This window comes from Pleurodeles waltl, chromosome 4_1, assembly GCF_031143425.1.
Source record: "Pleurodeles waltl isolate 20211129_DDA chromosome 4_1, aPleWal1.hap1.20221129, whole genome shotgun sequence".
In the NCBI taxonomy this organism is placed as follows: domain Eukaryota; kingdom Metazoa; phylum Chordata; class Amphibia; order Caudata; family Salamandridae; genus Pleurodeles; species Pleurodeles waltl.
Window position 1 is genome coordinate 777,928,612 of NC_090442.1, and position 27,515 is coordinate 777,956,126.

Genomic DNA, 27,515 nt, shown 5'->3' on the forward strand with positions numbered 1-27,515 from the left:
CCTAAATTTTGGAAAAAAACAGAGGTGTTTTTTGCGAAGTGCCTACCTGTAGATTTTGGCCTCTAGCTCAGCCGGCACCTAGGGAAACCTACCAAACCTGTGCATTTCTGAAAACTAGAGACCTAGGGGAATCCAAGGAGGGGTGACTTGCGGGGCTCGGACCAGGTTCTGTTACCCAGAATCCTTTGCAAACCTCAAAATTTGGCTAAAAAAACACATGTTCCTCACATTTCTGTGGCAGAAAGTTCTGGAATCTGAGAGGAGCTACAAATTTCCTTCCACCCAGCGTTCCCCCAAGTCTCCCGATAAAAATGATACCTCACTTGCGTGGGTAGGCCTAGCGCTGGCGACAGGAAACACCCCAAAGCGCAACGTGGACACATCCTAAATTTTGGAAAAAAACAGAGGTGTTTTTTGCGAAGTGCCTACCTGTAGATTTTGGCCTATAGCTCAGCCGGCACCTAGGGAAACCTACCAAACCTGTGCATTTCTGAAAACTAGAGACCTAGGGGAATCCAAGGAGGGGTGACTTGCGGGGCTCGGACCAGGTTCTGTTACCCAGAATCCTTTGCAAACCTCAAAATTTGGCTAAAAAAACACATGTTCCTCACATTTCTGCGGTAGAAAGTTCTGGAATCTGAGAGGAGCTACAAATTTCCTACCACCCAGCGTTCCCCCAAGTCTCCCGATAAAAATGATACCTCACTTGCGTGGGTAGGCCTAGCGCCGGCGACAGGAAACACCCCAAAGCGCAACGTGGACACATCCTAAATTTAGGAAAAAAACAGAGGTGTTTTTTGCGAAGTGCCTACCTGTAGATTTTGGCCTCTAGCTCAGCCGGCACCTAGGGAAACCTACCAAACCTGTGCATTTCTGAAAACTAGAGACCTAGGGGAATCCAAGGAGGGGTGACTTGCGGGGCTCGGACCAAGTTCTGTTACCCAGAATCCTTTGCAAACCTCAAAATTTGGCTAAAAAAACACATGTTCCTCACATTTCTGTGGCAGAAAGTTCTGGAATCAGAGAGGAGCTACAAATTTCCTTCCACCCAGCGTTCCCCCAAGTCTCCCGATAAAAATGATACCTCACTTGCGTGGGTAGGCCTAGCGCTGGCGACAGGAAACACCCCAAAGCGCAACGCGGACACATCCTAAATTTTGGAAAAAAACAGAGGTGTTTTTTGCGAAGTGCCTACCTGTAGATTTTGGCCTCTAGCTCAGCCGGCACCTAGGGAAACCTACCAAACCTGTGCATTTCTGAAAACTGGAGACCTAGGGGAATCCAAGGAGGGGTGACTTGCGGGGCTCGGACCAGGTTCTGTTACCCAGAATCCTTTGCAAACCTTAAAATTTGGCTAAAAAAACACATGTTCCTCACATTTCTGTGGCAGAAAATTCTGGAATCTGAGAGGAGCTACAAATTTCCTTCCACCCAGCGTTCCCCCAAGTCTCCCGATAAAAATGATACCTCACTTTCGTGGGTAGGCCTAGCGCCGGCGACAGGAAACACCCCAAAGCGCAACGTGGACACATCCTAAATTTTGGAAAAAAACAGAGGTGTTTTTTGCGAAGTGCCTACCTGTAGATTTTGGCCTCTAGCTCAGCCGGCACCTAGGGAAACCTACCAAACCTGTGCATTTCTGAAAACTAGAGACCTAGGGGAATCCAAGGAGGGGTGACTTGCGGGGCTCGGACCAGGTTCTGTTACCCAGAATCCTTTGCAAACCTCAAAATTTGGCTAAAAAAACACATGTTCCTCACATTTCTGTGGCAGAAAGTTCTGGAATCTGAGAGGAGCTACAAATTTCCTTCCACCCAGCGTTCCCCCAAGTCTCCCGATAAAAATGATACCTCACTTGCGTGGGTAGGCCTAGCGCTGGCGACAGGAAACACCCCAAAGCGCAACGTGGACACATCCTAAATTTTGGAAAAAAACAGAGGTGTTTTTTGCGAAGTGCCTACCTGTAGATTTTGGCCTATAGCTCAGCCGGCACCTAGGGAAACCTACCAAACCTGTGCATTTCTGAAAACTAGAGACCTAGGGGAATCCAAGGAGGGGTGACTTGCGGGGCTCGGACCAGGTTCTGTTACCCAGAATCCTTTGCAAACCTCAAAATTTGGCTAAAAAAACACATGTTCCTCACATTTCTGTGGCAGAAAGTTCTGGAATCTGAGAGGAGCTACAAATTTCCTTCCACCCAGCGTTCCCCCAAGTCTCCCGATAAAAATGATACCTCACTTGCGTGGGTAGGCCTAGCGCTGGCGACAGGAAACACCCCAAAGCGCAACGTGGACACATCCTAAATTTTGGAAAAAAACAGAGGTGTTTTTTGCGAAGTGCCTACCTGTAGATTTTGGCCTCTAGCTCAGCCGGCACCTAAGGAAACCTACCAAACCTGTGCATTTCTGAAAACTGGAGACCTAGGGGAATCCAAGGAGGGGTGACTTGCGGGGCTCGGACCAGGTTCTGTTACCCAGAATCCTTTGCAAACCTCAAAATTTGGCTAAAAAAACACATGTTCCTCACATTTCTGTGGCAGAAAATTCTGGAATCTGAGAGGAGCTACAAATTTCCTTCCACCCAGCGTTCCCCCAAGTCTCCCGATAAAAATGATACCTCACTTGCGTGGGTAGGCCTAGCGCCGGCGACAGGAAACACCCCAAAGCGCAACGTGGACACATCCTAAATTTTGGAAAAAAACAGAGGTGTTTTTTGCGAAGTGCCTACCTGTAGATTTTGGCCTCTAGCTCAGCCGGCACCTAGGGAAACCTACCAAACCTGTGCATTTCTGAAAACTAGAGACCTAGGGGAATCCAAGGAGGGGTGACTTGCGGGGCTCGGACCAAGTTCTGTTACTTAGAATCCTTTGCAAACCTCAAAATTTGGCTAAAAAAACACATGTTCCTCACATTTCTGTGGCAGAAAGTTCTGGAATCAGAGAGGAGCTACAAATTTCCTTCCACCCAGCGTTCCCCCAAGTCTCCCGATAAAAATGATACCTCACTTCCGTGGGTAGGCCTAGCGCTGGCGACAGGAAACACCCCAAAGCGCAACGTGGACACATCCTAAATTTTGGAAAAAAACAGAGGTGTTTTTTGCGAAGTGCCTACCTGTAGATTTTGGCCTCTAGCTCAGCCGGCACCTAGGGAAACCTACCAAACCTGTGCATTTCTGAAAACTGGAGACCTAGGGGAATCCAAGGAGGGGTGACTTGCGGGGCTCGGACCAGGTTCTGTTACCCAGAATCCTTTGCAAACCTCAAAATTTGGCTAAAAAAACACATGTTCCTCACATTTCTGTGGCAGAAAGTTCTGGAATCTGAGAGGAGCTACAAATTTCCTTCCACCCAGCGTTCCCCCAAGTCTCCCGATAAAAATGATACCTCACTTGCGTGGGTAGGCCTAGCGCTGGCGACAGGAAACACCCCAAAGCGCAACGTGGACACATCCTAAATTTTGGAAAAAAACAGAGGTGTTTTTTGCGAAGTGCCTACCTGTAGATTTTGGCCTATAGCTCAGCCGGCACCTAGGGAAACCTACCAAACCTGTGCATTTCTGAAAACTAGAGACCTAGGGGAATCCAAGGAGGGGTGACTTGCGGGGCTCGGACCAGGTTCTGTTACCCAGAATCCTTTGCAAACCTCAAAATTTGGCTAAAAAAACACATGTTCCTCACATTTCTGTGGCAGAAAGTTCTGGAATCTGAGAGGAGCTACAAATTTCCTTCCACCCAGCGTTCCCCCAAGTCTCCCGATAAAAATGATACCTCACTTGCGTGGGTAGGCCTAGCGCTGGCGACAGGAAACACCCCAAAGCGCAACGTGGACACATCCTAAATTTTGGAAAAAAACAGAGGTGTTTTTTGCGAAGTGCCTACCTGTAGATTTTGGCCTCTAGCTCAGCCGGCACCTAGGGAAACCTACCAAACCTGTGCATTTCTGAAAACTGGAGACCTAGGGGAGTCCAAGGAGGGGTGACTTGCGGGGCTCGGACCAGGTTCTGTTACCCAGAATCCTTTGCAAACCTCAAAATTTGGCTAAAAAAACACATGTTCCTCACATTTCTGTGGCAGAAAATTCTGGAATCTGAGAGGAGCTACAAATTTCCTTCCACCCAGCGTTCCCCCAAGTCTCCCGATAAAAATGATACCTCACTTGCGTGGGTAGGCCTAGCGCCGGCGACAGGAAACACCCCAAAGCGCAACGTGGACACATCCTAAATTTTGGAAAAAAACAGAGGTGTTTTTTGCGAAGTGCCTACCTGTAGATTTTGGCCTCTAGCTCAGCCGGCACCTAGGGAAACCTACCAAACCTGTGCATTTCTGAAAACTAGAGACCTAGGGGAATCCAAGGAGGGGTGACTTGCGGGGCTCGGACCAGGTTCTGTTACCCAGAATCCTTTGCAAACCTCAAAATTTGGCTAAAAAAACACATGTTCCTCACATTTCTGTGGCAGAAAGTTCTGGAATCTGAGAGGAGCTACAAATTTCCTTCCACCCAGCATTCCCCCAAGTCTCCCGATAAAAATGATACCTCACTTGCGTGGGTAGGCCTAGCGCTGGCGACAGGAAACACCCCAAAGCGCAACGTGGACACATCCTAAATTTTGGAAAAAAACAGAGGTGTTTTTTGCGAAGTGCCTACCTGTAGATTTTGGCCTATAGCTCAGCCGGCACCTAGGGAAACCTACCAAACCTGTGCATTTCTGAAAACTAGAGACCTAGGGGAATCCAAGGAGGGGTGACTTGTGGGGCTCGGAGCAGGTTCTGTTACGCAGAATCCTTTGCAAACCTCACAATTTGGCTAAAAAAAACACATGTTCCTCACATTTCTGTGGCAGAAAGTTCTGGAATCTGAGAGGAGCTACAAATTTCCTTCCACCCAGCGTTCCTCCAAGTCTCCCGATAAAAATGATACCTCACTTGCGTGGGTAGGCCTAGCGCCAGCGACAGGAAACACCCCAAAGCGCAACGTGGACACATCCTAAATTTTGGGAGAAAACAGAGGTGTTTTTTGCGAAGTGCCTACCTGTAGATTTTAGCCTCTAGCTCAGCCGGCACCTAGGGAAACCTACCAAACCTGTGCATTTCTGAAAACAGGAGACCTAGGGGAATCCAAGGAGGGGTGACTTGCGGGGCTCGGACCAGGTTCTGTTACCCAGAATCCTTTGCAAACCTCAAAAATTGGCTAAAAAAACACATGTTACTCACATTTCTGCGGTAGAAAGTTCTGGAATCTGAGAGGAGCTACAAATTTCCTTCCACCCAGCATTCCCCCAAGTCTCCCGATAAAAATGATACCTCACTTGCGTGGGTAGGCCTAGCGCCGGAGACAGGAAACACCCCAAAGCGCAACGTGGACACATCCTAAATTTTGGAAAAAAACAGGTGTTTTTTGCGAAGTGCCTACCTGTAGATTTTGGCCTCTAGCTCAGCCGGCACCTAGGGAAACCTACCAAACCTGTGCATTTCTAAAAACTGGAGACCTAGGGGAATCCAAGGAGGGGTGACTTGCGGGGCTCGGACCAGGTTCTGTTACCCAGAATCCTTTGCAAACCTCAAAATTTGGCTAAAAAAACACATGTTCCTCACATTTCTGTGGCAGAAAATTCTGGAATCTGAGACGAGCTACAAATTTCCTTCCACCCAGCGTTCCCCCAAGTCTCCCAATAAAAATGATACCTCACTTGCGTGGGTAGGCCTAGCGCCCGCGACAGGAAACCCCCCAAAGCGCAACGTGGACACATCCTAAATTTGGGGAAAAAACAGAGGTGTTTTTTGCGAAGTGCCTACCTGTAGATTTTGGCCTCTAGCTCAGCCGGCACCTAGGGAAACCTACCAAACCTGTGCATTTCTGAAAACTAGAGACCTAGGGGAATCCAAGGAGGGGTGACTTGCGGGGCTCGGACCAGGTTCTGTTACCCAGAATCCTTTGCAAACCTCAAAATTTGGCTAAAAAAACCCATGTTCCTCACATTTCTGTGGCAGAAAGTTCTGGAATCTGAGAGGAGCTACAAATTTCCTTCCACCCAGCGTTCCCCCAAGTCTCCTGATAAAAATGATACGTCACTTGCGTGGGTAGGCCTAGCGCTGGCGACAGGAAACACCCCAAAGCGCAACGTGGACACATCCTAAATTTTGGAAAAAAAAAGAGGTGTTTTTTGCGAAGTGCCTACCTGTAGATTTTGGCCTATAGCTCAGCCGGCACCTAGGGAAACCTACCAAACCTGTGCATTTCTGAAAACTAGAGACCTAGGGGAATCCAAGGAGGGGTGACTTGCGGGGCTCGGAGCAGGTTCTGTTACCCAGAATCCTTTGCAAACCTCAAAATTTGGCTAAAAAAAACACATGTTCCTCACATTTCTGTGGCAGAAAGTTCTGGAATCTGAGAGGAGCTACAAATTTCCTTCCACCCAGCGTTCCTCCAAGTCTCCCGATAAAAATGATACCTCACTTGCGTGGGTAGGCCTAGCGCCAGCGACAGGAAACACCCCAAAGCGCAACGTGGACACATCCTAAATTTTGGGAGAAAACAGAGGTGTTTTTTGCGAAGTGCCTACCTGTAGATTTTAGCCTCTAGCTCAGCCGGCACCTAGGGAAACCTACCAAACCTGTGCATTTCTGAAAACAGGAGACCTAGGGGAATCCAAGGAGGGGTGACTTGCGGGGCTCGGACCAGGTTCTGTTACCCAGAATCCTTTGCAAACCTCAAAATTTGGCTAAAAAAACACATGTTCCTCACATTTCTGTGGCAGAAAATTCTGGAATCTGAGAAGAGCTACAAATTTCCTTCCACCCAGCGTTCCCCCAAGTCTCCCGATAAAAATGATACCTCACTTGCGTGGGTAGGCCTAGCGCCGGCGACAGGAAACACCCCAAAGCGCAACGTGGACACATCCTAAATTTTGGAAAAAAACAGAGGTGTTTTTTGCGAAGTGCCTACCTGTAGATTTTGGCCTCTAGCTCAGCCGGCACCTAGGGAAACCTACCAAACCTGTGCATTTCTGAAAACTGGAGACCTAGGGGAATCCAAGGAGGGGTGACTTGCGGGGCTCGGACCAGGTTCTGTTACTTAGAATCCTTTGCAAACCTCAAAATTTGGCTAAAAAAACACATGTTCCTCACATTTCTGTGGCAGAAAATTCTGGAATCTGAGAGGAGCTACAAATTTCCTTCCACCCAGCGTTCCCCCAAGTCTCCCGATAAAAATGATACCTCACTTGCGTGGGTAGGCCTAGCGCCGGCGACAGGAAACACCCCAAAGCGCAACGTGGACACATCCTAAATTTTGGAAAAAAACAGAGGTGTTTTTTGCGAAGTGCCTACCTGTAGATTTTGGCCTCTAGCTCAGCCGGCACCTAGGGAAACCTACCAAACCTGTGCATTTCTGAAAACTAGAGACCTAGGGGAATCCAAGGAGGGGTGACTTGCGGGGCTCGGACCAAGTTCTGTTACTTAGAATCCTTTGCAAACCTCAAAATTTGGCTAAAAAAACACATGTTCCTCACATTTCTGTGGCAGAAAATTCTGGAATCTGAGAGGAGCTACAAATTTCCTTCCACCCAGCGTTCCCCCAAGTCTCCCGATAAAAATGATACCTCACTTGCGTGGGTAGGCCTAGCGCCGGCGACAGGAAACACCCCAAAGCGCAACGTGGACACATCCTAAATTTTGGAAAAAAACAGAGGTGTTTTTTGCGAAGTGCCTACCTGTAGATTTTGGCCTCTAGCTCAGCCGGCACCTAGGGAAACCTACCAAACCTGTGCATTTCTGAAAACTAGAGACCTAGGGGAATCCAAGGAGGGGTGACTTGCGGGGCTCGGACCAAGTTCTGTTACTTAGAATCCTTTGCAAACCTCAAAATTTGGCTAAAAAAACACATGTTCCTCACATTTCTGTGGCAGAAAGTTCTGGAATCTGAGAGGAGCTACAAATTTCCTTCCACCCAGCGTTCCCCCAAGTCTCCCGATAAAAATGATACCTCACTTGCGTGGGTAGGCCTAGCGCTGGCGACAGGAAACACCCCAAAGCGCAACGTGGACACATCCTAAATTTTGGAAAAAAACAGAGGTGTTTTTTGCGAAGTGCCTACCTGTAGATTTTGGCCTATAGCTCAGCCGGCACCTAGGGAAACCTACCAAACCTGTGCATTTCTGAAAACTAGAGACCTAGGGGAATCCAAGGAGGGGTGACTTGCGGGGCTCGGACCAGGTTCTGTTACCCAGAATCCTTTGCAAACCTCAAAATTTGGCTAAAAAAACACATGTTCCTCACATTTCTGTGGCAGAAAGTTCTGGAATCTGAGAGGAGCTACAAATTTCCTTCCACCCAGCGTTCCCCCAAGTCTCCCGATAAAAATGATACCTCACTTGCGTGGGTAGGCCTAGCGCTGGCGACAGGAAACACCCCAAAGCGCAACGTGGACACATCCTAAATTTTGGAAAAAAACAGAGGTGTTTTTTGCGAAGTGCCTACCTGTAGATTTTGGCCTCTAGCTCAGCCGGCACCTAGGGAAACCTACCAAACCTGTGCATTTCTGAAAACTGGAGACCTAGGGGAATCCAAGGAGGGGTGACTTGCGGGGCTCGGACCAGGTTCTGTTACCCAGAATCCTTTGCAAACCTCAAAATTTGGCTAAAAAAACACATGTTCCTCACATTTCTGTGGCAGAAAATTCTGGAATCTGAGAGGAGCTACAAATTTCCTTCCACCCAGCGTTCCCCCAAGTCTCCCGATAAAAATGATACCTCACTTGCGTGGGTAGGCCTAGCGCCGGCGACAGGAAACACCCCAAAGCGCAACGTGGACACATCCTAAATTTTGGAAAAAAACAGAGGTGTTTTTTGCGAAGTGCCTACCTGTAGATTTTGGCCTCTAGCTCAGCCGGCACCTAGGGAAACCTACCAAACCTGTGCATTTCTGAAAACTAGAGACCTAGGGGAATCCAAGGAGGGGTGACTTGCGGGGCTCGGACCAGGTTCTGTTACCCAGAATCCTTTGCAAACCTCAAAATTTGGCTAAAAAAACACATGTTCCTCACATTTCTGTGGCAGAAAGTTCTGGAATCTGAGAGGAGCTACAAATTTCCTTCCACCCAGCATTCCCCCAAGTCTCCCGATAAAAATGATACCTCACTTGCGTGGGTAGGCCTAGCGCTGGCGACAGGAAACACCCCAAAGCGCAACGTGGACACATCCTAAATTTTGGAAAAAAACAGAGGTGTTTTTTGCGAAGTGCCTACCTGTAGATTTTGGCCTATAGCTCAGCCGGCACCTAGGGAAACCTACCAAACCTGTGCATTTCTGAAAACTAGAGACCTAGGGGAATCCAAGGAGGGGTGACTTGCGGGGCTCGGACCAGGTTCTGTTACCCAGAATCCTTTGCAAACCTCAAAATTTGGCTAAAAAAACACATGTTCCTCACATTTCTGTGGCAGAAAGTTCTGGAATCTGAGAGGAGCTACAAATTTCCTTCCACCCAGCGTTCCCCCAAGTCTCCCGATAAAAATGATACCTCACTTGCGTGGGTAGGCCTAGCGCTGGCGACAGGAAACACCCCAAAGCGCAACGTGGACACATCCTAAATTTTGGAAAAAAACAGAGGTGTTTTTTGCGAAGTGCCTACCTGTAGATTTTGGCCTCTAGCTCAGCCGGCACCTAGGGAAACCTACCAAACCTGTGCATTTCTGAAAACTAGAGACCTAGGGGAATCCAAGGAGGGGTGACTTGTGGGGCTCGGAGCAGGTTCTGTTACGCAGAATCCTTTGCAAACCTCACAATTTGGCTAAAAAAAACACATGTTCCTCACATTTCTGTGGCAGAAAGTTCTGGAATCTGAGAGGAGCTACAAATTTCCTTCCACCCAGCGTTCCTCCAAGTCTCCCGATAAAAATGATACCTCACTTGCGTGGGTAGGCCTAGCGCCAGCGACAGGAAACACCCCAAAGCGCAACGTGGACACATCCTAAATTTTGGGAGAAAACAGAGGTGTTTTTTGCGAAGTGCCTACCTGTAGATTTTAGCCTCTAGCTCAGCCGGCACCTAGGGAAACCTACCAAACCTGTGCATTTCTGAAAACAGGAGACCTAGGGGAATCCAAGGAGGGGTGACTTGCGGGGCTCGGACCAGGTTCTGTTACCCAGAATCCTTTGCAAACCTCAAAATTTGGCTAAAAAAACACATGTTACTCACATTTCTGCGGAAGAAAGTTCTGGAATCTGAGAGGAGCTACAAATTTCCTTCCACCCAGCATTCCCCCAACTCTCCCGATAAAAATGATACCTCACTTGCGTGGGTAGGCCTAGCGCCGGCGACAGGAAACACCCCAAAGCGCAACGTGGACACATCCTAAATTTTGGAAAAAAACAGGTGTTTTTTGCGAAGTGCCTACCTGTAGATTTTGGCCTCTAGCTCAGCCGGCACCTAGGGAAACCTACCAAACCTGTGCATTTCTAAAAACTGGAGACCTAGGGGAATCCAAGGAGGGGTGACTTGCGGGGCTCGGACCAGGTTCTGTTACCCAGAATCCTTTGCAAACCTCAAAATTTGGCTAAAAAAACACATGTTCCTCACATTTCTGTGGCAGAAAATTCTGGAATCTGAGACGAGCTACAAATTTCCTTCCACCCAGCGTTCCCCCAAGTCTCCCGATAAAAATGATACCTCACTTGCGTGGGTAGGCCTAGCGCCGGCGACAGGAAACCCCCCAAAGCGCAACGTGGACACATCCTAAATTTGGGGAAAAAACAGAGGTGTTTTTTGCGAAGTGCCTACCTGTAGATTTTGGCCTCTAGCTCAGCCGGCACCTAGGGAAACCTACCAAACCTGTGCATTTCTGAAAACTAGAGACCTAGGGGAATCCAAGGAGGGGTGACTTGCGGGGCTCGGACCAGGTTCTGTTACCCAGAATCCTTTGCAAACCTCAAAATTTGGCTAAAAAAACACATGTTCCTCACATTTCTGTGGTAGAAAGTTCTGGAATCTGAGAGGAGCTACAAATTTCCTTCCACCCAGCGTTCCCCCAAGTCTCCTGATAAAAATGATACGTCACTTGCGTGGGTAGGCCTAGCGCTGGCGACAGGAAACACCCCAAAGCGCAACGTGGACACATCCTAAATTTTGGAAAAAAAAAGAGGTGTTTTTTGCGAAGTGCCTACCTGTAGATTTTGGCCTATAGCTCAGCCGGCACCTAGGGAAACCTACCAAACCTGTGCATTTCTGAAAACTAGAGACCTAGGGGAATCCAAGGAGGGGTGACTTGCGGGGCTCGGAGCAGGTTCTGTTACCCAGAATCCTTTGCAAACCTAAAAATTTGGCTAAAAAAAACACATGTTCCTCACATTTCTGTGGCAGAAAGTTCTGGAATCTGAGAGGAGCTACAAATTTCCTTCCACCCAGCGTTCCTCCAAGTCTCCCGATAAAAATGATACCTCACTTGCGTGGGTAGGCCTAGCGCCAGCGACAGGAAACACCCCAAAGCGCAACGTGGACACATCCTAAATTTTGGGAGAAAACAGAGGTGTTTTTTGCGAAGTGCCTACCTGTAGATTTTAGCCTCTAGCTCAGCCGGCACCTAGGGAAACCTACCAAACCTGTGCATTTCTGAAAACAGGAGACCTAGGGGAATCCAAGGAGGGGTGACTTGCGGGGCTCGGACCAGGTTCTGTTACCCAGAATCCTTTGCAAACCTCAAAATTTGGCTAAAAAAACACATGTTCCTCACATTTCTGCGGTAGAAAGTTCTGGAATCTGAGAGGAGCTACAAATTTCCTTCCACCCAGCGTTCCCCCAAGTCTCCCGATAAAAATGATACCTCACTTGCGTGGGTAGGCCTAGCGCCGGCGACAGGAAACACCCCAAAGCGCAACGTGGACACATCCTAAATTTTGGAAAAAAACAGAGGTGTTTTTTGCGAAGTGCCTACCTGTAGATTTTGGCCTCTAGCTCAGCCGGCACCTAGGGAAACCTACCAAACCTGTGCATTTCTGAAAACTAGAGACCTAGGGGAATCCAAGGAGGGGTGACTTGCGGGGCTCGGACCAAGTTCTGTTACTTAGAATCCTTTGCAAACCTCAAAATTTGGCTAAAAAAACACATGTTCCTCACATTTCTGTGGCAGAAAATTCTGGAATCTGAGAGGAGCTACAAATTTCCTTCCACCCAGCGTTCCCCCAAGTCTCCCGATAAAAATGATACCTCACTTGCGTGGGTAGGCCTAGCGCCGGCGACAGGAAACACCCCAAAGCGCAACGTGGACACATCCTAAATTTTGGAAAAAAACAGAGGTGTTTTTTGCGAAGTGCCTACCTGTAGATTTTGGCCTCTAGCTCAGCCGGCACCTAGGGAAACCTACCAAACCTGTGCATTTCTGAAAACTAGAGACCTAGGGGAATCCAAGGAGGGGTGACTTGCGGGGCTCGGACCAAGTTCTGTTACTTAGAATCCTTTGCAAACCTCAAAATTTGGCTAAAAAAACACATGTTCCTCACATTTCTGTGGCAGAAAGTTCTGGAATCTGAGAGGAGCTACAAATTTCCTTCCACCCAGCGTTCCCCCAAGTCTCCCGATAAAAATGATACCTCACTTGCGTGGGTAGGCCTAGCGCTGGCGACAGGAAACACCCCAAAGCGCAACGTGGACACATCCTAAATTTTGGAAAAAAACAGAGGTGTTTTTTGCGAAGTGCCTACCTGTAGATTTTGGCCTATAGCTCAGCCGGCACCTAGGGAAACCTACCAAACCTGTGCATTTCTGAAAACTAGAGACCTAGGGGAATCCAAGGAGGGGTGACTTGCGGGGCTCGGACCAGGTTCTGTTACCCAGAATCCTTTGCAAACCTCAAAATTTGGCTAAAAAAACACATGTTCCTCACATTTCTGTGGCAGAAAGTTCTGGAATCTGAGAGGAGCTACAAATTTCCTTCCACCCAGCGTTCCCCCAAGTCTCCCGATAAAAATGATACCTCACTTGCGTGGGTAGGCCTAGCGCTGGCGACAGGAAACACCCCAAAGCGCAACGTGGACACATCCTAAATTTTGGAAAAAAACAGAGGTGTTTTTTGCGAAGTGCCTACCTGTAGATTTTGGCCTCTAGCTCAGCCGGCACCTAGGGAAACCTACCAAACCTGTGCATTTCTGAAAACTGGAGACCTAGGGGAATCCAAGGAGGGGTGACTTGCGGGGCTCGGACCAGGTTCTGTTACCCAGAATCCTTTGCAAACCTCAAAATTTGGCTAAAAAAACACATGTTCCTCACATTTCTGTGGCAGAAAATTCTGGAATCTGAGAGGAGCTACAAATTTCCTTCCACCCAGCGTTCCCCCAAGTCTCCCGATAAAAATGATACCTCACTTGCGTGGGTAGGCCTAGCGCCGGCGACAGGAAACACCCCAAAGCGCAACGTGGACACATCCTAAATTTTGGAAAAAAACAGAGGTGTTTTTTGCGAAGTGCCTACCTGTAGATTTTGGCCTCTAGCTCAGCCGGCACCTAGGGAAACCTACCAAACCTGTGCATTTCTGAAAACTAGAGACCTAGGGGAATCCAAGGAGGGGTGACTTGCGGGGCTCGGACCAGGTTCTGTTACCCAGAATCCTTTGCAAACCTCAAAATTTGGCTAAAAAAACACATGTTCCTCACATTTCTGTGGCAGAAAGTTCTGGAATCTGAGAGGAGCTACAAATTTCCTTCCACCCAGCATTCCCCCAAGTCTCCCGATAAAAATGATACCTCACTTGCGTGGGTAGGCCTAGCGCTGGCGACAGGAAACACCCCAAAGCGCAACGTGGACACATCCTAAATTTTGGAAAAAAACAGAGGTGTTTTTTGCGAAGTGCCTACCTGTAGATTTTGGCCTATAGCTCAGCCGGCACCTAGGGAAACCTACCAAACCTGTGCATTTCTGAAAACTAGAGACCTAGGGGAATCCAAGGAGGGGTGACTTGTGGGGCTCGGAGCAGGTTCTGTTACGCAGAATCCTTTGCAAACCTCACAATTTGGCTAAAAAAAACACATGTTCCTCACATTTCTGTGGCAGAAAGTTCTGGAATCTGAGAGGAGCTACAAATTTCCTTCCACCCAGCGTTTCTCCAAGTCTCCCGATAAAAATGATACCTCACTTGCGTGGGTAGGCCTAGCGCCAGCGACAGGAAACACCCCAAAGCGCAACGTGGACACATCCTAAATTTTGGGAGAAAACAGAGGTGTTTTTTGCGAAGTGCCTACCTGTAGATTTTAGCCTCTAGCTCAGCCGGCACCTAGGGAAACCTACCAAACCTGTGCATTTCTGAAAACAGGAGACCTAGGGGAATCCAAGGAGGGGTGACTTGCGGGGCTCGGACCAGGTTCTGTTACCCAGAATCCTTTGCAAACCTCAAAATTTGGCTAAAAAAACACATGTTACTCACATTTCTGCGGTAGAAAGTTCTGGAATCTGAGAGGAGCTACAAATTTCCTTCCACCCAGCATTCCCCCAACTCTCCCGATAAAATACCTCACTTGCGTGGGTAGGCCTAGCGCCGGCGACAGGAAACACCCCAAAGCGCAACGTGGACACATCCTAAATTTTGGAAAAAAACAGGTGTTTTTTGCGAAGTGCCTACCTGTAGATTTTGGCCTCTAGCTCAGCCGGCACCTAGGGAAACCTACCAAACCTGTGCATTTCTAAAAACTGGAGACCTAGGGGAATCCAAGGAGGGGTGACTTGCGGGGCTCGGACCAGGTTCTGTTACCCAGAATCCTTTGCAAACCTCAAAATTTGGCTAAAAAAACACATGTTCCTCACATTTCTGTGGCAGAAAATTCTGGAATCTGAGACGAGCTACAAATTTCCTTCCACCCAGCGTTCCCCCAAGTCTCCCGATAAAAATGATACCTCACTTGCGTGGGTAGGCCTAGCGCCGGCGACAGGAAACCCCCCAAAGCGCAACGTGGACACATCCTAAATTTGGGGAAAAAACAGAGGTGTTTTTTGCGAAGTGCCTACCTGTAGATTTTGGCCTCTAGCTCAGCCGGCACCTAGGGAAACCTACCAAACCTGTGCATTTCTGAAAACTAGAGACCTAGGGGAATCCAAGGAGGGGTGACTTGCGGGGCTCGGACCAGGTTCTGTTACCCAGAATCCTTTGCAAACCTCAAAATTTGGCTAAAAAAACACATGTTCCTCACATTTCTGTGGTAGAAAGTTCTGGAATCTGAGAGGAGCTACAAATTTCCTTCCACCCAGCGTTCCCCCAAGTCTCCTGATAAAAATGATACGTCACTTGCGTGGGTAGGCCTAGCGCTGGCGACAGGAAACACCCCAAAGCGCAACGTGGACACATCCTAAATTTTGGAAAAAAAAAGAGGTGTTTTTTGCGAAGTGCCTACCTGTAGATTTTGGCCTATAGCTCAGCCGGCACCTAGGGAAACCTACCAAACCTGTGCATTTCTGAAAACTAGAGACCTAGGGGAATCCAAGGAGGGGTGACTTGCGGGGCTCGGAGCAGGTTCTGTTACCCAGAATCCTTTGCAAACCTAAAAATTTGGCTAAAAAAAACACATGTTCCTCACATTTCTGTGGCAGAAAGTTCTGGAATCTGAGAGGAGCTACAAATTTCCTTCCACCCAGCGTTCCTCCAAGTCTCCCGATAAAAATGATACCTCACTTGCGTGGGTAGGCCTAGCGCCAGCGACAGGAAACACCCCAAAGCGCAACGTGGACACATCCTAAATTTTGGGAGAAAACAGAGGTGTTTTTTGCGAAGTGCCTACCTGTAGATTTTAGCCTCTAGCTCAGCCGGCACCTAGGGAAACCTACCAAACCTGTGCATTTCTGAAAACAGGAGACCTAGGGGAATCCAAGGAGGGGTGACTTGCGGGGCTCGGACCAGGTTCTGTTACCCAGAATCCTTTGCAAACCTCAAAATTTGGCTAAAAAAACACATGTTCCTCACATTTCTGCGGTAGAAAGTTCTGGAATCTGAGAGGAGCTACAAATTTCCTTCCACCCAGCGTTCCCCCAAGTCTCCCGATAAAAATGATACCTCACTTGCGTGGGTAGGCCTAGCGCCGGCGACAGGAAACACCCCAAAGCGCAACGTGGACACATCCTAAATTTTGGAAAAAAACAGGTGTTTTTTGCGAAGTGCCTACCTGTAGATTTTGGCCTCTAGCTCAGCCGGCACCTAGGGAAACCTACCAAACCTGTGCATTTCTAAAAACTGGAGACCTAGGGGAATCCAAGGAGGGGTGACTTGCGGGGCTCGGACCAGGTTCTGTTACCCAGAATCCTTTGCAAACCTCAAAATTTGGCTAAAAAAACACATGTTCCTCACATTTCTGTGGCAGAAAATTCTGGAATCTGAGACGAGCTACAAATTTCCTTCCACCCAGCGTTCCCCCAAGTCTCCCGATAAAAATGATACCTCACTTGCGTGGGTAGGCCTAGCGCCGGCGACAGGAAACCCCCCAAAGCGCAACGTGGACACATCCTAAATTTTGGGAAAAAACAGAGGTGTTTTTTGCGAAGTGCCTACCTGTAGATTTTGGCCTCTAGCTCAGCCGGCACCTAGGGAAACCTACCAAACCTGTGCATTTCTGAAAACTAGAGACCTAGGGGAATCCAAGGAGGGGTGACTTGCGGGGCTCGGACCAGGTTCTGTTACCCAGAATCCTTTGCAAACCTCAAAATTTGGCTAAAAAAACACATGTTCCTCACATTTCTGTGGCAGAAAGTTCTGGAATCTGAGAGGAGCTACGAATTTCCTTCCACCCAGCGTTCCCCCAAGTCTCCTGATAAAAATGATACGTCACTTGCGTGGGTAGGCCTAGCGCTGGCGACAGGAAACACCCCAAAGCGCAACGTGGACACATCCTAAATTTTGGAGAAAAAAAAGAGGTGTTTTTTGCGAAGTGCCTACCTGTAGATTTTGGCCTATAGCTCAGCCGGCACCTAGGGAAACCTACCAAACCTGTGCATTTCTGAAAACTAGAGACCTAGGGGAATCCAAGGAGGGGTGACTTGCGGGGCTCGGAGCAGGTTCTGTTACCCAGAATCCTTTGCAAACCTCAAAATTTGGCTAAAAAAAACACATGTTCCTCACATTTCTGTGGCAGAAAGTTCTGGAATCTGAGAGGAGCTACAAATTTCCTTCCACCCAGCGTTCCTCCAAGTCTCCCGATAAAAATGATACCTCACTTGCGTGGGTAGGCCTAGCGCCAGCGACAGGAAACACCCCAAAGCGCAACGTGGACACATCCTAAATTTTGGGAGAAAACAGAGGTGTTTTTTGCGAAGTGCCTACCTGTAGATTTTAGCCTCTAGCTCAGCCGGCACCTAGGGAAACCTACCAAACCTGTGCATTTCTGAAAACAGGAGACCTAGGGGAATCCAAGGAGGGGTGACTTGCGGGGCTCGGACCAGGTTCTGTTACCCAGAATCCTTTGCAAACCTCAAAATTTGGCTAAAAAAACACATGTTCCTCACATTTCTGCGGTAGAAAGTTCTGGAATCTGAGAGGAGCTACAAATTTCCTTCCACCCAGCGTTCCCCCAAGTCTCCCGATAAAAATGATACCTCACTTGCGTGGGTAGGCCTAGCGCCGGCGACAGGAAACACCCCAAAGCGCAACGTGGACACATCCTAAATTTTGGAAAAAAACAGGTGTTTTTTGCGAAGTGCCTACCTGTAGATTTTGGCCTCTAGCTCAGCCGGCACCTAGGGAAACCTACCAAACCTGTGCATTTCTAAAAACTGGAGACCTAGGGGAATCCAAGGAGGGGTGACTTGCGGGGCTCGGACCAGGTTCTGTTACCCAGAATCCTTTGCAAACCTCAAAATTTGGCTAAAAAAACACATGTTCCTCACATTTCTGTGGCAGAAAATTCTGGAATCTGAGAAGAGCTACAAATTTCCTTCCACCCAGCGTTCCCCCAAGTCTCCCGATAAAAATGATACCTCACTTGCGTGGGTAGGCCTAGCGCCGGCGACAGGAAACACCCCAAAGCGCAACGTGGACACATCCTAAATTTTGGAAAAAAACAGAGGTGTTTTTTGCGAAGTGCCTACCTGTAGATTTTGGCCTCTAGCTCAGCCGGCACCTAGGGAAACCTACCAAACCTGTGCATTTCTGAAAACTGGAGACCTAGGGGAATCCAAGGAGGGGTGACTTGCGGGGCTCGGACCAGGTTCTGTTACTTAGAATCCTTTGCAAACCTCAAAATTTGGCTAAAAAAACACATGTTCCTCACATTTCTGTGGCAGAAAATTCTGGAATCTGAGAGGAGCTACAAATTTCCTTCCACCCAGCGTTCCCCCAAGTCTCCCGATAAAAATGATACCTCACTTGCGTGGGTAGGCCTAGCGCCGGCGACAGGAAACACCCCAAAGCGCAACGTGGACACATCCTAAATTTTGGAAAAAAACAGAGGTGTTTTTTGCGAAGTGCCTACCTGTAGATTTTGGCCTCTAGCTCAGCCGGCACCTAGGGAAACCTACCAAACCTGTGCATTTCTGAAAACTAGAGACCTAGGGGAATCCAAGGAGGGGTGACTTGCGGGGCTCGGACCAAGTTCTGTTACTTAGAATCCTTTGCAAACCTCAAAATTTGGCTAAAAAAACACATGTTCCTCACATTTCTGTGGCAGAAAATTCTGGAATCTGAGAGGAGCTACAAATTTCCTTCCACCCAGCGTTCCCCCAAGTCTCCCGATAAAAATGATACCTCACTTGCGTGGGTAGGCCTAGCGCCGGCGACAGGAAACACCCCAAAGCGCAACGTGGACACATCCTAAATTTTGGAAAAAAACAGAGGTGTTTTTTGCGAAGTGCCTACCTGTAGATTTTGGCCTCTAGCTCAGCCGGCACCTAGGGAAACCTACCAAACCTGTGCATTTCTGAAAACTAGAGACCTAGGGGAATCCAAGGAGGGGTGACTTGCGGGGCTCGGACCAAGTTCTGTTACTTAGAATCCTTTGCAAACCTCAAAATTTGGCTAAAAAAACACATGTTCCTCACATTTCTGTGGCAGAAAGTTCTGGAATCTGAGAGGAGCTACAAATTTCCTTCCACCCAGCGTTCCCCCAAGTCTCCCGATAAAAATGATACCTCACTTGCGTGGGTAGGCATAGCGCTGGCGACAGGAAACACCCCAAAGCGCAACGTGGACACATCCTAAATTTTGGAAAAAAACAGAGGTGTTTTTTGCGAAGTGCCTACCTGTAGATTTTGGCCTATAGCTCAGCCGGCACCTAGGGAAACCTACCAAACCTGTGCATTTCTGAAAACTAGAGACCTAGGGGAATCCAAGGAGGGGTGACTTGCGGGGCTCGGACCAGGTTCTGTTACCCAGAATCCTTTGCAAACCTCAAAATTTGGCTAAAAAAACATATGTTCCTCACATTTCTGTGGCAGAAAGTTCTGGAATCTGAGAGGAGCTACAAATTTCCTTCCACCCAGCGTTCCCCCAAGTCTCCCGATAAAAATGATACCTCACTTGCGTGGGTAGGCCTAGCGCTGGCGACAGGAAACACCCCAAAGCGCAACGTGGACACATCCTAAATTTTGGAAAAAAACAGAGGTGTTTTTTGCGAAGTGCCTACCTGTAGATTTTGGCCTCTAGCTCAGCCGGCACCTAGGGAAACCTACCAAACCTGTGCATTTCTGAAAACTGGAGACCTAGGGGAATCCAAGGAGGGGTGACTTGCGGGGCTCGGACCAGGTTCTGTTACCCAGAATCCTTTGCAAACCTCAAAATTTGGCTAAAAAAACACATGTTCCTCACATTTCTGTGGCAGAAAATTCTGGAATCTGAGAGGAGCTACAAATTTCCTTCCACCCAGCGTTCCCCCAAGTCTCCCGATAAAAATGATACCTCACTTGCGTGGGTAGGCCTAGCGCCGGCGACAGGAAACACCCCAAAGCGCAACGTGGACACATCCTAAATTTTGGAAAAAAACAGAGGTGTTTTTTGCGAAGTGCCTACCTGTAGATTTTGGCCTCTAGCTCAGCCGGCACCTAGGGAAACCTACCAAACCTGTGCATTTCTGAAAACTAGAGACCTAGGGGAATCCAAGGAGGGGTGACTTGCGGGGCTCGGACCAGGTTCTGTTACCCAGAATCCTTTGCAAACCTCAAAATTTGGCTAAAAAAACACATGTTCCTCACATTTCTGTGGCAGAAAGTTCTGGAATCTGAGAGGAGCTACAAATTTCCTTCCACCCAGCATTCCCCCAAGTCTCCCGATAAAAATGATACCTCACTTGCGTGGGTAGGCCTAGCGCTGGCGACAGGAAACACCCCAAAGCGCAACGTGGACACATCCTAAATTTTGGAAAAAAACAGAGGTGTTTTTTGCGAAGTGCCTACCTGTAGATTTTGGCCTATAGCTCAGCCGGCACCTAAGGAAACCTACCAAACCTGTGCATTTCTGAAAACTAGAGACCTAGGGGAATCCAAGGAGGGGTGACTTGTGGGGCTCGGAGCAGGTTCTGTTACGCAGAATCCTTTGCAAACCTCACAATTTGGCTAAAAAAAACACATGTTCCTCACATTTCTGTGGCAGAAAGTTCTGGAATCTGAGAGGAGCTACAAATTTCCTTCCACCCAGCGTTCCTCCAAGTCTCCCGATAAAAATGATACCTCACTTGCGTGGGTAGGCCTAGCGCCAGCGACAGGAAACACCCCAAAGCGCAACGTGGACACATCCTAAATTTTGGGAGAAAACAGAGGTGTTTTTTGCGAAGTGCCTACCTGTAGATTTTAGCCTCTAGCTCAGCCGGCACCTAGGGAAACCTACCAAACCTGTGCATTTCTGAAAACAGGAGACCTAGGGGAATCCAAGGAGGGGTGACTTGCGGGGCTCGGACCAGGTTCTGTTACCCAGAATCCTTTGCAAACCTCAAAATTTGGCTAAAAAAACACATGTTACTCACATTTCTGCGGTAGAAAGTTCTGGAATCTGAGAGGAGCTACAAATTTCCTTCCACCCAGCATTCCCCCAACTCTCCCGATAAAAATGATACCTCACTTGCGTGGGTAGGCCTAGCGCCGGCGACAGGAAACACCCCAAAGCGCAACGTGGACACATCCTAAATTTTGGAAAAAAACAGGTGTTTTTTGCGAAGTGCCTACCTGTAGATTTTGGCCTCTAGCTCAGCCGGCACCTAGGGAAACCTACCAAACCTGTGCATTTCTAAAAACTGGAGACCTAGGGGAATCCAAGGAGGGGTGACTTGCGGGGCTCGGACCAGGTTCTGTTACCCAGAATCCTTTGCAAACCTCAAAATTTGGCTAAAAAAACACATGTTCCTCACATTTCTGTGGCAGAAAATTCTGGAATCTGAGACGAGCTACAAATTTCCTTCCACCCAGCGTTCCCCCAAGTCTCCCGATAAAAATGATACCTCACTTGCGTGGGTAGGCCTAGCGCCGGCGACAGGAAACCCCCCAAAGCGCAACGTGGACACATCCTAAATTTGGGGAAAAAACAGAGGTGTTTTTTGCGAAGTGCCTACCTGTAGATTTTGGCCTCTAGCTCAGCCGGCACCTAGGGAAACCTACCAAACCTGTGCATTTCTGAAAACTAGAGACCTAGGGGAATCCAAGGAGGGGTGACTTGCGGGGCTCGGACCAGGTTCTGTTACCCAGAATCCTTTGCAAACCTCAAAATTTGGCTAAAAAAACACATGTTCCTCACATTTCTGTGGTAGAAAGTTCTGGAATCTGAGAGGAGCTACAAATTTCCTTCCACCCAGCGTTCCCCCAAGTCTCCTGATAAAAATGATACGTCACTTGCGTGGGTAGGCCTAGCGCTGGCGACAGGAAACACCCCAAAGCGCAACGTGGACACATCCTAAATTTTGGAAAAAAAAAGAGGTGTTTTTTGCGAAGTGCCTACCTGTAGATTTTGGCCTATAGCTCAGCCGGCACCTAGGGAAACCTACCAAACCTGTGCATTTCTGAAAACTAGAGACCTAGGGGAATCCAAGGAGGGGTGACTTGCGGGGCTCGGAGCAGGTTCTGTTACCCAGAATCCTTTGCAAACCTAAAAATTTGGCTAAAAAAAACACATGTTCCTCACATTTCTGTGGCAGAAAGTTCTGGAATCTGAGAGGAGCTACAAATTTCCTTCCACCCAGCGTTCCTCCAAGTCTCCCGATAAAAATGATACCTCACTTGCGTGGGTAGGCCTAGCGCCAGCGACAGGAAACACCCCAAAGCGCAACGTGGACACATCCTAAATTTTGGGAGAAAACAGAGGTGTTTTTTGCGAAGTGCCTACCTGTAGATTTTAGCCTCTAGCTCAGCCGGCACCTAGGGAAACCTACCAAACCTGTGCATTTCTGAAAACAGGAGACCTAGGGGAATCCAAGGAGGGGTGACTTGCGGGGCTCGGACCAGGTTCTGTTACCCAGAATCCTTTGCAAACCTCAAAATTTGGCTAAAAAAACACATGTTCCTCACATTTCTGCGGTAGAAAGTTCTGGAATCTGAGAGGAGCTACAAATTTCCTTCCACCCAGCGTTCCCCCAAGTCTCCCGATAAAAATGATACCTCACTTGCGTGGGTAGGCCTAGCGCCGGCGACAGGAAACACCCCAAAGCGCAACGTGGACACATCCTAAATTTTGGAAAAAAACAGGTGTTTTTTGCGAAGTGCCTACCTGTAGATTTTGGCCTCTAGCTCAGCCGGCACCTAGGGAAACCTACCAAACCTGTGCATTTCTAAAAACTGGAGACCTAGGGGAATCCAAGGAGGGGTGACTTGCGGGGCTCGGACCAGGTTCTGTTACCCAGAATCCTTTGCAAACCTCAAAATTTGGCTAAAAAAACACATGTTCCTCACATTTCTGTGGCAGAAAATTCTGGAATCTGAGACGAGCTACAAATTTCCTTCCACCCAGCGTTCCCCCAAGTCTCCCGATAAAAATGATACCTCACTTGCGTGGGTAGGCCTAGCGCCGGCGACAGGAAACCCCCCAAAGCGCAACGTGGACACATCCTAAATTTGGGGAAAAAACAGAGGTGTTTTTTGCGAAGTGCCTACCTGTAGATTTTGGCCTCTAGCTCAGCCGGCACCTAGGGAAACCTACCAAACCTGTGCATTTCTGAAAACTAGAGACCTAGGGGAATCCAAGGAGGGGTGACTTGCGGGGCTCGGACCAGGTTCTGTTACCCAGAATCCTTTGCAAACCTCAAAATTTGGCTAAAAAAACACATGTTCCTCACATTTCTGTGGCAGAAAGTTCTGGAATCTGAGAGGAGCTACGAATTTCCTTCCACCCAGCGTTCCCCCAAGTCTCCTGATAAAAATGATACGTCACTTGCGTGGGTAGGCCTAGCGCTGGCGACAGGAAACACCCCAAAGCGCAACGTGGACACATCCTAAATTTTGGAGAAAAAAAAGAGGTGTTTTTTGCGAAGTGCCTACCTGTAGATTTTGGCCTATAGCTCAGCCGGCACCTAGGGAAACCTACCAAACCTGTGCATTTCTGAAAACTAGAGACCTAGGGGAATCCAAGGAGGGGTGACTTGCGGGGCTCGGAGCAGGTTCTGTTACCCAGAATCCTTTGCAAACCTCAAAATTTGGCTAAAAAAAACACATGTTCCTCACATTTCTGTGGCAGAAAGTTCTGGAATCTGAGAGGAGCTACAAATTTCCTTCCACCCAGCGTTCCTCCAAGTCTCCCGATAAAAATGATACCTCACTTGCGTGGGTAGGCCTAGCGCCAGCGACAGGAAACACCCCAAAGCGCAACGTGGACACATCCTAAATTTTGGGAGAAAACAGAGGTGTTTTTTGCGAAGTGCCTACCTGTAGATTTTGGCCTCTAGCTCAGCCGGCACCTAGGGAAACCTACCAAACCTGTGCATTTCTGAAAACTGGAGACCTAGGGGAATCCAAGGAGGGGTGACTTGCGGGGCTCGGACCAGGTTCTGTTACCCAGAATCCTTTGCAAACCTCATAATGTGGCTAAAAAAACACATGTTCCTCACATTTCTGCGTTAGAAAGTTCTGGAATCTGAGAGGAGCTACAAATATCCTTCCACCCAGCGTTCCCCCAAGTCTCCCGATAAAAATGATACCTCACTTGCGTGGGTAGGCCTAGCGCCGGCGACAGGAAACACCCCAAAGCGCAACGTGGACACATCCTAAATTTTGGAAAAAAACAGAGGTGTTTTTTGCGAAGTGCCTACCTGTAGATTTTGGCCTATAGCTCAGCCGGCACCTAGGGAAACCTACCAAACCTGTGCATTTCTGAAAACTAGAGACCTAGGGGAATCCAAGGAGGGGTGACTTGCGGGGCTCGGACCAGGTTCTGTTACCCAGAATCCTTTGCAAACCTCAAAATTTGGCTAAAAAAACACATGTTCCTCACATTTCTGTGGCAGAAAGTTCTGGAATCTGAGAGGAGCTACAAATTTCCTTCCACCCAGCGTTCCCCCAAGTCTCCCGATAAAAATGATACCTCACTTGCGTGGGTAGGCCTAGCGCTGGCGACAGGAAACACCCCAAAGCGCAACGTGGACACATCCTAAATTTTGGAAAAAAACAGAGGTGTTTTTTGCGAAGTGCCTACCTGTAGATTTTGGCCTCTAGCTCAGCCGGCACCTAAGGAAACCTACCAAACCTGTGCATTTCTGAAAACTGGAGACCTAGGGGAATCCAAGGAGGGGTGACTTGCGGGGCTCGGACCAGGTTCTGTTACCCAGAATCCTTTGCAAACCTCAAAATTTGGCTAAAAAAACACATGTTCCTCACATTTCTGTGGCAGAAAGTTCTGGAATCTGAGAGGAGCTACAAATTTCCTTCCACCCAGCGTTCCCCCAAGTCTTGTGATAAAAATGATACGTCACTTGCGTGGGTAGGCCTAGCGCTGGCGACAGGAAACACCCCAAAGCGCAACGTGGACACATCCTAAATTTTGGGAAAAAAAAGAGGTGTTTTTTGCGAAGTGCCTACCTGTAGATTTTGGCCTATAGCTCAGCCGGCACCTAGGGAAACCTACCAAACCTGTGCATTTCTGAAAACTAGAGACCTAGGGGAATCCAAGGAGGGGTGACTTGCGGGGCTCGGAGCAGGTTCTGTTACCCAGAATCCTTTGCAAACCTCAAAATTTGGCTAAAAAAAACACATGTTCCTCACATTTCTGTGGCAGAAAGTTCTGGAATCTGAGAGGAGCTACAAATTTCCTTCCACCCAGCGTTCCCCCAAGTCTCCCGATAAAAATGATACCTCACTTGCGTGGGTAGGCCTAGCGCCAGCGACAGGAAACACCCCAAAGCGCAACGTGGACACATCCTAAATTTTGGGAGAAAACAGAGGTGTTTTTTGCGAAGTGCCTACCTGTAGATTTTGGCCTCTAGCTCAGCCGGCACCTAGGGAAACCTACCAAACCTGTGCATTTCTGAAAACTGGAGACCTAGGGGAATCCAAGGAGGGGTGACTTGCGGGGCTCGGACCAGGTTCTGTTACCCAGAATCCTTTGCAAACCTCATAATGTGGCTAAAAAAACACATGTTCCTCACATTTCTGCGTTAGAAAGTTCTGGAATCTGAGAGGAGCTACAAATATCCTTCCACCCAGCGTTCCCCCAAGTCTCCCGATAAAAATGATACCTCACTTGCGTGGGTAGGCCTAGCGCCGGCGACAGGAAACACCCCAAAGCGCAACGTGGACACATCCTAAATTTTGGAAAAAAACAGAGGTGTTTTTTGCGAAGTGCCTACCTGTAGATTTTGGCCTCTAGCTCAGCCGGCACCTAGGGAAACCTACCAAACCTGTGCATTTCTGAAAACTAGAGACCTAGGGGAATCCAAGGAGGGGTGACTTGCGGGGCTCGGACCAAGTTCTGTTACCCAGAATCCTTTGCAAACCTCAAAATTTGGCTAAAAAAACACATGTTCCTCACATTTCTGTGGCAGAAAGTTCTGGAATCTGAGAGGAGCTACAAATTTCCTTCCACCCAGCGTTCCCCCAAGTCTCCCGATAAAAATGATACCTCACTTGCGTGGGTAGGCCTAGCGCTGGCGACAGGAAACACCCCAAAGCGCAACGTGGACACATCCTAAATTTTGGAAAAAAACAGAGGTGTTTTTTGCGAAGTGCCTATCTGTAGATTTTGGCCTATAGCTTAGCCGGCACCTAGGGTAACCTACCAAACCTGTGCATTTCTGAAAACTAGAGACCTAGGGGAATCCAAGGAGGGGTGACTTGCGGGGCTCGGAGCAGGTTCTGTTACCCAGAATCCTTTGCAAACCTCAAAATTTGGCTAAAAAAAACACATGTTCCTCAAATTTCTGTGGCAGAAAGTTCTGGAATCTGAGAGGAGCTACAAATTTCCTTCCACCCAGCGTTCCCCCAAGTCTCCCGATAAAAATGATACCTCACTTGCGTGGGTAGGCCTAGCGCTGGCGACAGGAAACACCCCAAAGCGCAACGTGGACACATCCTAAATTTTGGAAAAAAACAGAGGTGTTTTTTGCGAAGTGCCTACCTGTAGATTTTGGCCTCTAGCTCAGCCGGCACCTAGGGAAACCTACCAAACCTGTGCATTTCTGAAAACTGGAGACCTAGGGGAATCCAAGGAGGGGTGACTTGCGGGGCTCGGACCAGGTTCTGTTACCCAGAATCCTTTGCAAACCTCAAAATTTGGCTAAAAAAACACATGTTCCTCACATTTCTGTGGCAGAAAATTCTGGAATCTGAGAGGAGCTACAAATTTCCTTCCACCCAGCGTTCCCCCAAGTCTCCCGATAAAAATGATACCTCACTTGCGTGGGTAGGCCTAGCGCCAGCGACAGGAAACACCCCAAAGCGCAACGTGGACACATCCTAAATTTTGGGAGAAAACAGAGGTGTTTTTTGCGAAGTGCCTACCTGTAGATTTTGGCCTCTAGCTCAGCCGGCACCTAGGGAAACCTACCAAACCTGTACATTTCTGAAAACTGGAGACCTAGGGGAATCCAAGGAGGGGTGACTTGCGGGGCTCGGACCAGGTTCTGTTACCCAGAATCCTTTGCAAACCTCAAAATTTGGCTAAAAAAACACATGTTCCTCACATTTCTGCGGTAGAAAGTTCTGGAATCTGAGAGGAGCTACAAATTTCCTACCACCCAGCGTTCCCCCAAGTCTCCCGATAAAAATGATACCTCACTTGCGTGGGTAGGCCTAGCGCCGGCGACAGGAAACACCCCAAAGCGCAACGTGGACACATCCTAAATTTTGGAAAAAAACAGAGGTGTTTTTTGCGAAGTGCCTACCTGTAGATTTTGGCCTCTAGCTCAGCCGGCACCTAGGGAAACCTACCAAACCTGTGCATTTCTGAAAACTAGAGACCTAGGGGAATCCAAGGAGGGGTGACTTGCGGGGCTCGGACCAAGTTCTGTTACCCAGAATCCTTTGCAAACCTCAAAATTTGGCTAAAAAAACACATGTTCCTCACATTTCTGTGGCAGAAAGTTCTGGAATCAGAGAGGAGCTACAAATTTCCTTCCACCCAGCGTTCCCCCAAGTCTCCCGATAAAAATGATACCTCACTTG